Source organism: Sciurus vulgaris (genome assembly GCF_902686455.1).
Source record: "Sciurus vulgaris genome assembly, chromosome: 2".
In the NCBI taxonomy this organism is placed as follows: domain Eukaryota; kingdom Metazoa; phylum Chordata; class Mammalia; order Rodentia; family Sciuridae; genus Sciurus; species Sciurus vulgaris.
Window position 1 is genome coordinate 121185102 of NC_136462.1, and position 14685 is coordinate 121199786.

Consider the following 14685-nt stretch of genomic DNA (forward strand, 5'->3'; position numbering starts at 1 on the left):
GTGCTGACAAACTTATCATGCTGACAAAGAACAGGCTGTGTGACTTTTCATTTAATATTTTCAGCCTGGGGCTAGGGTTGTAGTTCAGTGGTACAATGCTTGCCTAGCATGTGTGAGGCACTGGGTTCGATTCTCAGCACTGCATATAAATAGATAGATAGATGATAGATACTGGGTTCAATTTTCAGCACTGCATATAGATAGATAGATAGATAGATAGATAGGATAGACAACTAAAACAATTAAAAAAAATATTTTCAGCCTGGGGTTGCCCACAGGTAACAGACCACGGAAAGCCAAAACTGTGGGCAAGTGAGCTCTATTATATCCACCATGCCAAGCACCTGGAATGAGTAACTGTCAAATAAATAGAAGTTAAAGCTAACCATGTATATATGCCAAGAGGTTTCCTAACTGAAATAGTTCATCTCATTTTTGGAAAAATTAAATCTCAGATCCTAAGGTGACATGACCCCTTAGGCAGTGACAGGCAAGCAGTCAGCAGGGTTGGAAGCTGCATTGAATCCCAAGGCCCCTTGCTTATTTCCTGGTTTCTTGGTTGTCCTCATCCTTTCCTCTTTTTTTTGCACATGCAACAGGGGCCTGGGTGTCTGCCAATGAGGACTATTCTCCAGACATATACTCTGGCCTAGAAACCCCCTGCTGCCCTGCTTTGAACCTAGGGCTCTTCAGTGTGGCTAGTGGTGAGGGCTTAATTGCGTATTTGCCCCTGAGGTAGGGGCTAGCTCCTTGCCCTCTTGGCTTCCAGTTCAAAGTTAGGAAGCACCTCATGCATACCCTGAGAGCACTGAAGGCAGAGGTGCTTTGAGGAGCCAAGGCCTCCAGCAGCTTCCAAAAGTCTTTCTCACTATGCACTTGACTTCATTAAGTGCCCCTTTGGGATATAATTACCCTAGGGCACCAAAGAAACCAACTGAAATGGTAGCATCAAGAACCAACCTATCAGCCCTGGGGCATGACTCAGTGGCAGGGCGCTTGCCTAGCATGTGTGAGGCCCTGGGTTTGATCCTTAGCACTGCATATAAATAAAAATATTTTATTTTATTTTATTTTATAAATAAAATTTTAAAAAAGATTCATTGACAACTAAAAAAATATTTTTAAAATATTAAGTAAAAAAACAAAAAACATATCACCAAGTATGGAGGCTGAGGCAAGAGGATTGCAAGTTCAAAGCCAGCCTCGGCAGCTTAGCAATTAATTAATTAAGCAAGACCCTGTCTCAAAAAACAAAGGACCTGGGCTGGGGATATAGCTCAGTTGGTACCCTTGGTGCAATCCCCAGCACTGCAAAAACAAACAAACAAACAAAAAAGACCAGGCATGGTAGCTCACACCTCTAATCTCAGAGGCTTAGGAGGTTGAGGCAGGAGGATCGAAAATTCAAAGCCAGGCTCAGTAGCTTAATGAGACCTTCAAATAAATAAATAAAAAGGACTGGGAATGTGGCTCCGTGGTTAAGAACCCCTGTGTCCAGTCCCTGGTAACAAAGCAAAACAAAACAAAAAAATCAACTTACTCCCAAGCAGAGTGGCACATGCCTGTAATCCTTGAGACTTGGGAGGCTAATAGGATTGAAAGTTTAAGGGTAGCCTCCACAGCTCATCTCAGAATAAAAGAGAACTATGGATGTAGTTCAGTGGTAGAGCTCTCCTGAGTTCAATCCCTAGTATCAAAAACAAAATAAAATACAAAAAACCCTATAGGCCAGGGATGTAGCACAGTAATGGCGTGCTTGCCATCTTTCAACCTTGTGAGGTCTAGGGTTCAATGCCCAACACCCCAAAACAAAACAAAGGGCTATGAGCTGGATGCAGTGGCACATACCTGTAATCCCAGCATGTTGAAGCAGGAGAATCGCAAGTTCAAGGCTAGCCTTGGCAACTTAGTGTGACCTTGTCTCAGAAAGGGTGGAAGCTGGGGTTGTAGCTCAGTGGTAGAGCACTTGCCTAGCACATGTGAGGCACTGAGGGTTTGATTCTCAGCACCACATAAAAATAAATAAAATAAAGGTATTGTATCCATCTACAACTAAAAAAAATATTATTAAAAGTGTTCGAGGGCTGGGGAGATAGCTCAGTTGGTAGAGTGCTCGCCTTGCAAGTACAAGGCCCTGAGTTCAATCCCCAGCACCACACACACACACAAAAAAGTGTTTGAAAAAAAAAAAATGCGGAGAGGTTGGAGGGTCAGGGCATGGTAACAACCTGGTTAGCTGAAATCCAGAGACGGTTCCAAAGTTTCATTTAGATTGTTTCAACTTCCCTCCTCATATCCATGTCTCCTTTCCTCCCCCTCAGCAACCCCACTATAAATGGTGAGACAATTTGACAAAAACTTTCTCAGTGCTTATCATATGCAAGGTTCTGTGCTGGCAAGTGCTGTACCACTGAGCTACACCCCCAACCCTTTTGATTTTATTTTGAGACAGGGTCTCTTTGAGTTGCTGCGACTGGTCTGGAACTTGTGATCATCCTGCTCTCAACCTCCTGAGTCACTGTGATTCCAGGCATATGCTACTGCCCAGTCCTGCTACCCATTTTGAATGGAGGTCTGGGTGAGTGGGCATGAGCCAGGACTGAAGAGCCCAGTTGTTTCCTGATCTAGCTAAGCGGAGAGGACAGCACATTTACCTGTCCCCATCTGCTAGAGGGTGCTGAGGTGAGAGTGACAATTTCAGCTTTCCCTCTAAGGATCCATGCTCAAAGTTATCATCCTGGGTAGAAATGTTTCTAGAAAAGATGCTAACTTCCCTGATGATTTTTCTGGAATTCTGGGAGTTTGATAGAAGAAAACATTTGGGTCTGCAGTTTGCACTCCTGTTTGGCAGCCTGGAGCCTTTCAAGGTTGTGTGGCTGCTGTAGGCCAGGGCCAGCCTCCACACGGGCTGTCTCTAAGTCTTTTTCAACATGCTGGTCAGGTCCCACAACTGCTTCCCTTGCTGCCTCCAGGTAAGTACTGACTCTTGGCAAAATATACCTGATCTTCCATGATCTGGCCCCTACCTACCCTTCTAGCCCCACCCTTGACCACATGCCAACCCTCCAGGGCTCCCTGTCCTATTGTCACACTGGACAACCTTGAACAGGCCGTGTTGATTCTTTCCTCTTGCCCTTGAATGTGCTGCTGCTTTTATTGGAGGGCCATTCCTCACCTGGCTGACTCCTACGTGTGCCTCCAGAGGAACCTGAGTTCCCGCCACCTTTGGAAGCCTTCCCTGGCCAACGCAGGCTGGATTAGGTGATCCTTGACCAGGTTCTTCTTGTGCCTTTGATACTTATTATAACAGAATTTAATTGTAATTGTTAGTGTAGCTTTTGTCCCCTAAAATTGGTTATCTCTTGGAAAGCAGCAGTTGTCCTGTTCCTTGAAGAACCCAGCAAGTCATTCCAAGCTTATCATATTGACAAAAAAAGGTGTGTGTGTGTGTGGGGGGGGGGCACATCCTATAGCTTTCTGAGCAAGACAGACAACCTTGGAGCCATAAAAGCAAAGACTGACAAAATCGACTACAGAAGTATATATAATTGGGCAAATATGTTCAAGCACATCCAGCTACTCAGGAGACTGAGGCAGAATTGTGAGTTTGAGGCCAGTTTTGGCAACATATTGAGAACTGTCTCAAAGCAAAACAAAAACATTTGAATAGAGCAATAGCCAAAAGGCAAATGACTGGAAAGTTATCTGTAGCTCTAATAACAAAGGGCTAATTCCCCTAATACTTAAAAGAACTTCAAGAACTCTGCTACTCCGGAGGCTGAGGATGGAGAGTCTTAGGTTCCAATTTGGCCTAGGAAATTTAGGGAGATCTTGTCTCAAAATACAAATAAAAGAGAGCTGGGCATATAGCCTAGATGGTAGAGTACCACTGGGTTAAGTCCCCAGTATTGCAAAAATAAGTAATAAAACAGAATATAATCACTCCCTTGCATTGATTAGAAAAACACCAAGATCACAGAAGAAAAGTAAGCCAAGGATGAAGAGTTCACATTAAAAACAACCAATCAACAAATGGCCCTTAAACATAAGAAACATTTAAAAAACAAAACTATACAAAACTATTCAATCACATTCACAAGTAGAGTAGGACAGATCAATCACACTGAAATAAAAGTTCTTACCTATCAGGTGTGGGGAAGGAGCACCCTCAGACATTGCTGGTAGCATCGTGAATTGATGCAACCTCTTTGAAGAACAATCCAGAAGTATCTATCAAAATTAATATGTACCTTACCCTTTGATCCAGCGATTCCACTCCTGGGATCTATCCCACAGATATATATTTGATATTATATCTGAACTAGGGTATTTATTGCAGCATTGTGTCTGGTACTTTTAAAAGATTGGAAACACCCTCGCTAATTAGAACAGATTAGAGTTCATTCATTCTCTGGAACACCACACAGCTACAAAACAAAGTACTGAGGAGGCTCTTGATGTGCTGATTTGAGACTTCCAAGGTACATTGCTAAACAGAAAAGGAAAGGTGAAGAACAATGGGTATTGCTTGTGTATAAAAAAAGGTGGGAGGTGTTCATATTGGCTTGTATATGCAGCAAATTATCCATTGAAAAATAAGAAACAAGTTCAGTCTACTGTTCCTTGGCAGGAGAACTGGATGGTGGAGGAACAATGGTGGGAAGCAGATTTCATTTATAAGCCTTGAGCCAGATGAATATATTATCTACCATAAAATTAATACATTCATTTAAAAAAGGGTTCTTGCTGGGCACAGTGGCCTGTGATTGGTTGAAGTAGGAGGATTTAAAGTTCCAGACCAGCCTAGGGAGGTCTAAAAAAAATGAGGCACATGGGGTGGGACAGGGGAAGTTTGGGAAGTAACTTATTGGGAGAGTCCACCTGGGTTCAATCCCCAGTTTAAAAAAAAAAAACACACACAAAAAAAAATAGCAGAGAGTAATGAAAATGGGGGGGAAAAAAGGAAACATGAAAACTTGGTGGGGCAGCTGAAAATTTTCATATATATATATGTATATATATATATATATATTTTAGTTGTAGATGGACACAATGCCTTTATTTTTTAATTTGTATTTGGTGCTGAGGATGGAACCCATTGCCTCACACACGCTAGGCAAGTGCTCTACCACTGAGCCATATCCCTAGCCCCAGGGGTTTGCTTTTCTTGTCATGAATAATATAGCAGGAGGACTTTTGAGTTCCCTGCATGCTCCTAATAAGGCTTTGAGTTCCTGACCTTAAGGAACTTATTATTTTGTGGGAAGATGATTCAAGGCTACATAATAATTAAAATTACCAAATGATGCCAAAATCAAAAGTGAGACTGTGTGGCAAAGACTCAAAGTGCTATACCTCAGAATCCAGAAGCACCCAGGGTGGGCCTCCTTAGAGGGAGCAGAACTCAGGCTGGCTCTTACTAGAGGACCAGCATTGTTAAAAGGGATACAAAGGGTGAAGATATGCTGCCCTGGGCTTGGTGAAACTTGACAATTGTGTGTATATTGGTGCAAGATTTGTTAGCAGTTCCCAGTGTCATCCACTAAAGACCCCAGCAGTGATCCTGACCCCACAGGGTTGGGGGCATTTTGTAGTGTGGAGTTAGGAAAACAGGCCAGAATATGGAACCAAGAAGATGGGAAGAAAGGAGGTAGGAGTCTTACTGTTGGGCTTGGTCCCAGGCTCCTTGTGCCAAATTCTTGTAATGGGTAAAAGGGAGAGAAATTAAAGCAAGGAGCAAAGAGACTTGGTTAACTATATAGTAAGAGTCGAAAGAGTCCCTGAGTACAGTGGGTGGCCCCAGAGCCATACCAGTTGGCCAGGAGCTGAGGTAGAGTTTGGAGATGGCTTTATGAATGGCCTGAGTGTTGCTGAGGATTCTGAGTTGGAATTGTCACTAGATTGGAGTAGAAGGAGGTCCCCCAGAACAGAGAAGGGATTTGAACTTGGCTCTTGCAGGCTCTTAACATAAATCCCAGAAAAGAATCTGAGGATACGAGAGTCTGAAGCAGGAAGATTACAAGTTCAAGGCCAGCCTTAGCAACTTAGTGATACTTTAAGAAACTTAAGTGAGACACTGTCTCAAAATAAAAAGTAGAAAGGGCTGGGGATGTAGCTCAGTGGTAAAGAACCCTGGGATCGATCCCCAGTATTAAAAAAGAAAGAAACAAACAGAACATTGTGCCCTCTCTCTCCTCTCCCCTCTGCTTCCCCCTACCCGTTTTCCTCCCCGCCTTTTCTTTCACTCTATCTCTCTTCCCTCTCTCTCTCTCTCTCTCACCAAAAAATAAATAAAAAATAGAGAAAGAAAAATAAAATAATGCAATGTGAGCTAGCGATGTGTGTAGGCATTAATTAGTTGGCCATTTTAGGAATTCAGGCTTGGAGAAAAACAGGTAGTACATGTGAATGTATTCATGGACCTTCTTAGATTTAAAGTTACATTTTGTTTTCCCTTCCCTATTAGTTTCCTTTCTAGCTATTTCTTCAATCCTACCTCAGACTCACTTTTGTTCTTCAGGAGACCCAAATAAAGACTGAGGCTCCCCTTGAATTCCTCTGCCAGTGTGAGCTTCCCTGATGTGACTGTGCAGAACAGAGCTACGTGGAGCCCTGATTGTATTTGGACGGTGTGTGTGTGTTGTATGTTCTCGGTGTTGCTAAAGGTTTCCCTGATCTCATTTTACCCTCCTCACACACCAGCTTCGTGATGGAGTTGACAACATATAACTCTGTTTTACAGATGAGAAATGGAGGATCACACAGCCAGTGACGGGGCTAGGTGTCCTCTTTCTGCCCTATGACTGCCTCCAAACAGGCTCTTGGGTGAGACTCTTATCTTCATTAGTACTCACCTCCCTGGGATCAGTTGGAGCTACATACCACCCCTTATACCTGTTTTTTCAGTCGCAATTTAATAGCTGCTTCATTACCTTTCCTCCCAAAGCTCCCTTCGTACATATTTTTGTGGTTTCTAGGGCAGCATATAAATCCTAAATGTCACGCAAGTGCCTCTGAACAAAGAGCCCTGAAGCCAGACCCCAATGACTGACAGGTTGTTTACAGTGAGAGCTTCCTGGCGGAACCAAATCATCTACAATATTCAAGCTTAGGTTTGGTACCACCTGGGGCAAGGCAATGGGGAGGTTCAGGCCAGAAGAACTGCCAGTTGTCTCACTGCAAAGGAATGTGGGGAGTGGGTGGGTGTGAGGGCAAAAGGCAGACTGGAGACCTGAGCTTCAGGGCCTTTGGAAGACATACAGTTAATGCAGGTGTGATCCAGGAGCATGTCACCCCCTCCTGGAATGAGCTTTATCTTCAGAGATTACAAAGTGACCCTTTGCCTGAAAGGCCAGATAGCAGGTCCCTGGGGATTGGAGGCCCTGTAGACTCCCTTTTGGGCCTCCACATTCCAGGAAAGGGAGGGGAGAGTTCAAAGGTGGCTTCCATGAGTATAGGCAAAACAGGTGAGGGCTAAAGGGTTTCCAGCCCTAACAACAGACTTGGAAGCAGCCAGCCTGGGCAGAAGCATATGGGTGCATGAGGAGGAAGAGCTGGGGCACCCCTCAGAGCCTACAGTGGAGCTTAGGGGTGAGGGTCAAGATCATTTCTTGTTCCCTTGAGAGATTATGTCCAAGTCCTGACTCAGAAGCTCATCTGTCACCCAGAACTTCTGCCAATGACTCTCCTAGGAGAGGAGAAGTTGATCTCCAACAGGCCGTGCTTGAGGGAAATTGGCAAGATGGGTACTGGAAAAAAAAAAAAAAAAAAAAAAAAAAAAGATGGGTACTGGAGACGACAGAGAGAAGGCTGTGAAGGGGACCCACTTTCGTCTAGCACCCAGCTGTGTTAGCTACCATGTTCTGCATACCTTATCTCTAAGCTCCTAGCCATCCTTCAAGATAGGCTTTGTTATCCCCGGTTTAAAAAGCAAGGATCCAAGGTCAGGGGGAGGGGCAGACAAACTCTAACCAGAGATGGCCCCTCAAGGGACAGTAGACATGGATCTTGTTGCCAGTTGTGGTGGCGCATGCCTGTAATCCCAGCAACTCGGGAGGCCGAGGCAGGAAGATCACGAATTCAAAGCCAGCCTCAGCAACTTAGAGAGGCCCTGCACTCAAAAGTGATCACTGTATCAAAATAAAATATAAAAAGGGCTGGGGATGTGGCTCAGTGTTTAAGCATCCCTGGGTTCAATCCCTGGTGCTCGCGTGTGCGCGCGCACACACACACACACACACACACACACACACACACACAAAAGGGACAGTTCTGCTCACAGGGGCTAGGCCTAAGAGGGAGTAGAGGTACAGAGCGGTTGACCAAGTATTTTGTGTTCCAAATTGTTTTGTTGCTTCTGAGAGCAAAAGGGGCAACAAACACATAAGACAATAGACACCAACCAGGACTGTCCTGGGGAAGCCTGGCCTGTGGAGACACTGCCTTTATTTATTTATTTGCTTTCTTATTTATTTATTTATTCATTTACTTTGGCAGCACTGGGGATTGAACCCAGTGGTGCTCTACTACTGAGCCACATCCCCAGTCCTTTTTACTCTTTTTATTTTGAGGTCTCACTAAGTTGCTGAGATGGGCCTCAAATTTGTGAGCCTCCGGCCTCAGCTTCTGCCTTCAGTTGCTGGGATTACAGGAATGTGCCACCATCCCTGGCTTCAACCCATCTTCAACAGTAACAGTGAAGTATATCAGGCATTGTGCTTTGTGCTGGGGATGCAGAGAGAAGCAGAACCCCACGTGCTCCCTGCCCTCATGGGCCAGCCGTCAAGTGGGAGAGAAGAATCTGCATCAGATAGTCACCCAAATACTGGGAATTGTAGACCCTTTGATAAAGTACCCTCCAGGAAAAGCTCGGGGTGCTAACCCGGAGCTCAATTCAGTGAGGGGGTGGTGGGCGTGGGGGAAGTAAACAGAAGGAAGAGCAGTAACCATGAGATGAGCCAGAGCATTTCAGGAGATGCCAAGACTTGTGCAAAGGGAAGGAGGAGAGGGCTGGCTGGTGGAGGTGGGGAGCCTAGAGAGGGCTTCAGTTGTGGCTGAGTGCAGGTGTGCGGGCAGTAGGCTGAGCAGATGTCCAGCAGGGCCAGGAGTGACCCTGGGAAAGCAAGGCAAAAGCCTGTGAAATAGCAGCATCTTTCTTCTGACAACCTCAGTGACAATCCCTCCATACCTGTACCTTCCCTAATAGTTCAGGATGCATCAACAGTGGCCTAGCCCTCAGGTCCAAAATTGGGCAGCATGTTATTCCATAAAACACACATAGGATGTGTGTCCACAGGGACTGAACAGAAGAGGTGAGGGTCATAGACAAGGGCTAGGAGAAGAAAGCTGAAGCAGAACAAAAGGCAGAGCGCTCATTTCAAAATGCTTCCAACTGTAGGTGTAGAGATGGGAAATAACTGGCTAACATCAGGTTGCTTTTCGTGTAAGGATTAAGCCAGAGGAACTTCATTATACCTATTGATTTCTTACCATCTTCTCTGTTTGGGTGACTTTATTTTCAAGATTAAATATTTTGTCTTCATTGTCTGAAGTTCTGTCTTCCAAGTGGTCTAGTCTGTTGGTGATGCTTTCCATTGAGTTTTTTATTTGGTTTATTGTCTCCTTCATTTCAAGGATTTCCGTTTGGTTTTTTTTTGAGAATCTCTATCTCTTTGTTGAAATGATCTTTTGCTTCCTGCAGGTGCTCTTTCAGCTTATTGGTATTATCATTCATTGCCTGCATTTGCTCTCTTATCTCATCCTTTGCTTCGCGAATCATCTTACTCATGTATAATCTGAAGTACTTTTCTGACATTTCTTCTAACATACTGTCATTGGATTCTATTACTATAGAATCTAGATTTGTTTGGATCATTTTCTTCCCTTGTTTTTTCATGTTGTTCATGTATCTTCCCCTCTAGCAGTGCAGATCTGGGGTATTGCAGATTTCCCCTTATAGGCTTATAGTGGCCCTATAGGTTTCCAAAACCCTTTCTTTAAGGGGAGATCAATATTAGCAGTGCCCAAATCAGACACTATGCAATCCTAGACCAAATAGCCCCTATGGGGACAATAACATCATGTAAATAAGGGAGAAAGCGACTCTGAGGGAACAGGTAAACAGAAGGAAAAGAAAGCAAGAAACATAAAGAAATAAAAACTTAATTTTTTTTTTTTAAAAAGGAGAAAAAAGAAAATCTACTGTATAATAGTCATATACTAACGAAACTTCCCAGTGTTCAGTAGCCTGATATATGAGAGGTACCTGACAATGAGCTTCAAGCCTCCAGCAGGTGTCTCAGGATGGGATTTGCCCCACCCGAAGATCGGAGCTACGGCTTCCAGGATTATCCAAGAAGGCTGCTCTGGCTTCCAAATGTGTTGGCAAATGGGGAGCTGCAGCTCAGCTGGAGGTCCTGGAGACAGGATGCAGTTGGTCTGGCAGTGGTCCTGGAGGTTGGGTGTGTTTGGTGTGGCTGTGGGATCCAGGAGGCCGGGTGCAATCAGTTGGTCTGGGTTCCCCATGATAGGGCACAGTCAGTTGGTCTGGGGGTCCTGGCAGCAGGGAGCAGTCAGTTGATGTGAGGGCCCCAGAGGCAGGGAGTGATCGGTTGGGCTGAGGGATCCTGGAGACGGGACTCAGTCAGTCCGGCCAGGGGTCCTACAGGGCTTGGCTGTTGTCTCAAAATGGCGGCAGCCACGTGTAATCAAACCTGCAGGTACTGCAACAGTGAACTTCCAGGCAGCAGCAGGCAGCTGGTTCTCCACTGGCGGTCTGCGGTCAGTCTGCTGGCAGCGAGAAACAGATATCCTCTGCTTGAATCCGGCGTTGCGGAGCGACAGCCTCCCTCTAGACCACCATCTTGGATCCCATTTATACCTATTGAAATGGGCTTGTTTGCGCTTTGGCTGTTATCTCTCTCTCTCTCTCTCTCTCTCTCTCTCTCTCTCTCTTTTCTGTTTTCTTGAAAAGTCAGATAAATGGCTTAGTTTCGTTTCGCTTTGGTGACATGGAACTTCAGCAGAAATGACTACACTTTGATTTTTTGTTTGGTCTATTGGACCCTAGTACAAAAGCCTCATCCAAAATGAAGTCCTCCTGTAATTTTATTCATTTATTTATTTTCATCAATGCTCAACTGGTAAAGCTGTTTCACTGAGTTCTGTGAGCTGCTATAGCTCTGCTTTATAGCTGGTAGGTCAGAAGCACAGGCAAAATGGCTGGTGTTTACCACTGGCACCAGAAGTGGGGGATCCCTGAACAACAAGAATAAAAAGTGGGGGTTCTGGCACTCTCTCCAGGAAGACAGTTCCACAGCTTAATAGAATTAGAGGACACCTAGCTGGTGTCCACAACAGAATTCCTTGCTCAGGAGTTGGGCCCAGTGGCACACGCCTGTAATCCCAGCAGGAGGCTGAGACAGGAGGATTGCGAGTTTAAAGTCAGCCTCAACAATTTAGCAAGGCCCTAAGCAACTCAGTGAGACCCTATCTCTAAATAAATACAAAAAAGGGCTGAGGATTTGGCTCAGTGGTTAAATACTCCTGGGTTCAATCCCCAGTATTGGAAAAAAAAAAAGAATTGTTTGCTTAGTGTATAGGGAACCCCACCACCAACAATCACATGGCTGGTGTCAGAAGTGTGAGAGCACAGAGGGGAAAACTGACTTTGCTTCTTCTACTCATCACATCTTTTAGAAGCCTGAGTGTTTTCTGATATCCCAAACTCTCCAGCTGTCAGCCATGCAGCACAACTTAATCAGAACCTAAAAGAAATCAGCAGAGCTGGGCCAGTAGCCAGGCTTGTAATCCCAGGGACTCAGGAGGCCGAGGCAAGAGGATCACAAGTTGGAGGCCAGCCTTAGCAACTTAGTGAGACTCTGCATCAAAATTATTAAAAAATGATAAAAATGGCTGAGGATGTAGCTCAGTGGTAGAGTTGGCCCCCTGGATTCAATTCCCAGTACCGAAAAAAAAAAAAAAAGCAGATTCCTCCACCACTTTTTCACGAAACTCTGCATGCTAGGACTTCCCGGTCCCACCCAGTTGTTCTGGCTCTTGTACCCAGAACTCTCGCCCTTGATTCCCTTTGTCTCTGTCATTTGTCTGTCCCTGTTTGTTCCCAGGAGCTTTTCTTTTTTTCCTTTTTTTTTTTTTGGTACTGACACTGGAGAAGGGATACTCAGGACCAGTGGGATTCTTGGCATACACAACAGAAAATAATTTCTACATCCATCAAAGGCATAGACAGAGGTTTAATAGAAAGTAGATACCTACTCAAGAGAGAATGGGGGCAATCTCAAGAGAGATGCCTCTGCGGTAAAGCAAGGAGTTACACGTTCAAGGGAGAATTCTGGCTATTTCCAGAAGGAAACCTACTAGTGTGGGGTGTTAATATTTATAGATGGACAGTTTCTAGGGTCTGAACTAGAGGTGGAGCCAGGGTGGAACTGCACAATTTCCGTCAGTTGAGCTTTGCCCTCATGTTAAAGGGCACAGGTCAAGAGCTCAAGCCAAGGGCCTGTGGCTCAGGAGTTGCAGTTGTTCGTGGGTGTGTCCTGCATTTCAGTGGTTCATGTGTTCCTTTGATACTCAGTAACTCTCCTTTTATTTCCAAATTTCTCTCTTAGTACTGGGGATTGAACGAGGGGGAGCTCTACCACTGAGCTATATCCCCAGCCCTTTTTCTTGCTAAATTGCCAAGGCTGGCCTCGACTTGTGATCCTCTTGCCTCAACCTCCTGAGCTGCTGGGATTGCAGGCGTGAACCAGGTGGACATCTGACCAGGTCCACCGTTTTCAAAAGGGCTCCAACCTTGAGGCTCCACAGCTTCTCTGTTGGGCACTTGGCAGGTATTGCCTTTCATTCCAACTAGCTGAAGGGTGGGAACCCATTCCATTTGCTGTTTTTGCCTCACCCTGCCTGACCTAGTACCGTGTAATACCCCTAAGAGGTACTCCTTGAGGCCTAGCTGATGGAGTGGCATGGGGCTTACCAAGTGTTCTCAGAATATGTGCATAGTTGTCTCTCAGAAATGTAGGAGAAGTTCAGAGATGGAGGATAGGGTCACCAGAGTTTAGGAGGGTTATGCCCCAAGCCCCAAGTGTACAGGGTCTGCTCAGGTGACCTGCCACCCCCAGGAAGATGTATGCAGTCAGACATTCTCAGCAGAGAGCTTCAGTGTGTTGAGCTCTCCCATCCTGGGTCCAGATACATCCAGTTTTGTAGGCCCACCTTCAGAGTCTGCCTTCAGATGGCACATTTGAAGGAACAGGGCCAGGTTGGGCTAAAGGGAAATTTTGATGTCAGGTGCCTGGTGCAGTGTGCTCTGATGGAAGCCAGAAGGCAGATTTTCTCTTGGAGGGCAAGACCTCACCCAAGGGAGAATGGTAGCCTATTTCTGTTGCTATAACAGAAAACCTGAAACTAGGAAATTCATAAAGAAGGATGTTTTTTTGTGTGTGATGTATGGAGAGAAGCAGTGCAATGCCACACAATTTTCAAAACACTATTAAAGTACTGGGGTTGTGGCTCACTGGTAGAGCACTTGCCTCACATGTGTGAGCCACTGAGTTCTATCCTCAGTACCACATAAAAATAAATAAATAAAAAAAAGGTATTGTGTCTGTCTACAACTAAAATATACATATATATATATATACACACATACACATAATATCTATATGTATATTCACACACACATATCTATGTATTTTTAAAACATTGTTAAATAGAATACAGCTGCCATATTTCTAGAACTGAGGGAATGTGTGCCCGTTGGATCATTCAACCTATGTATTTGGATAAAATATAAATAAAGAAGACTCAGAAACTTTCAAAAAAATGAAAGAAAGAAAAGAAAAGAGGTCTATTTAGCTCTGAATCTGGAGGCTGGACATGCAGGATCAGACAGCATCTGCTTGGTTTCTAGTGAGGGCCTGTGCTGCTCCATGCATGGTGGAAAGGTAGAGGAGCCTGTGGGTATATCCAAGAGGTGAAGCAATGGAGACCCTTGCTTTTTAACAACCGACTCTTTTTTTAAATTATTTTTTTAGTTGTCAGTGGAACTTTATTTTATTTATATGTGGTGCTGAGAATCGAACCCAAAGTCTCACACATGTTAGGCAAGTGCTCTATCACTGAGCCTCAATCCCAGCCCAACAACCCACTCTTGTAGTAACTAATCCAGTCCCACAAGAACAAGAATCCACTTTGATGGACAGTATTAATTCATTTGTGAGGGCTCTACCTCTATGATTGGAATACCTCCTACTAGGCTCCACCTCCAAACACTGCTACACTGAGGAATTAAACCTCAAAATGAATTTTGGACTGGGCGTGGTGGTCCATGCCTGTAATTCCAGTGGCCTGGGAGGCTGAGGCAGGAGGATCACAAGTCTGAGGCCAGCCTCAACAATTTAGTTAGGCCCTCGGCAACTTAATGAGAACTTGTCTCAAAGTAAAAAATAAAAAGGACTGGGGATGTGGCTCAGTGGTAGAATGCTTGCCTAACAAGTACAAGGCCCTGGGCTCAATACCTAGTATTGCAACAACAAAAATTTATATTTATATGACCATATTGGAAAGATGTGAGATCAAGCATCTCAGCCCTGTCTTCCAGCCTGACTGGAGCTTTAGGTTTAAATAGAGGAAGGATTGGGGCAGGGGCGAGAGGTGTGCATAATT

General features: G+C 44.8%; 1 pseudogene across 1 annotated transcript in view; it reads left to right on the forward strand.

Moving 5' to 3' along the window:
- LOC306654365 (acylphosphatase-1-like) overlaps positions 1 to 14685 on the forward strand; it is a 157651-nt pseudogene that overhangs the window by 114382 nt on the left and 28584 nt on the right. The window lies entirely within an intron of this gene.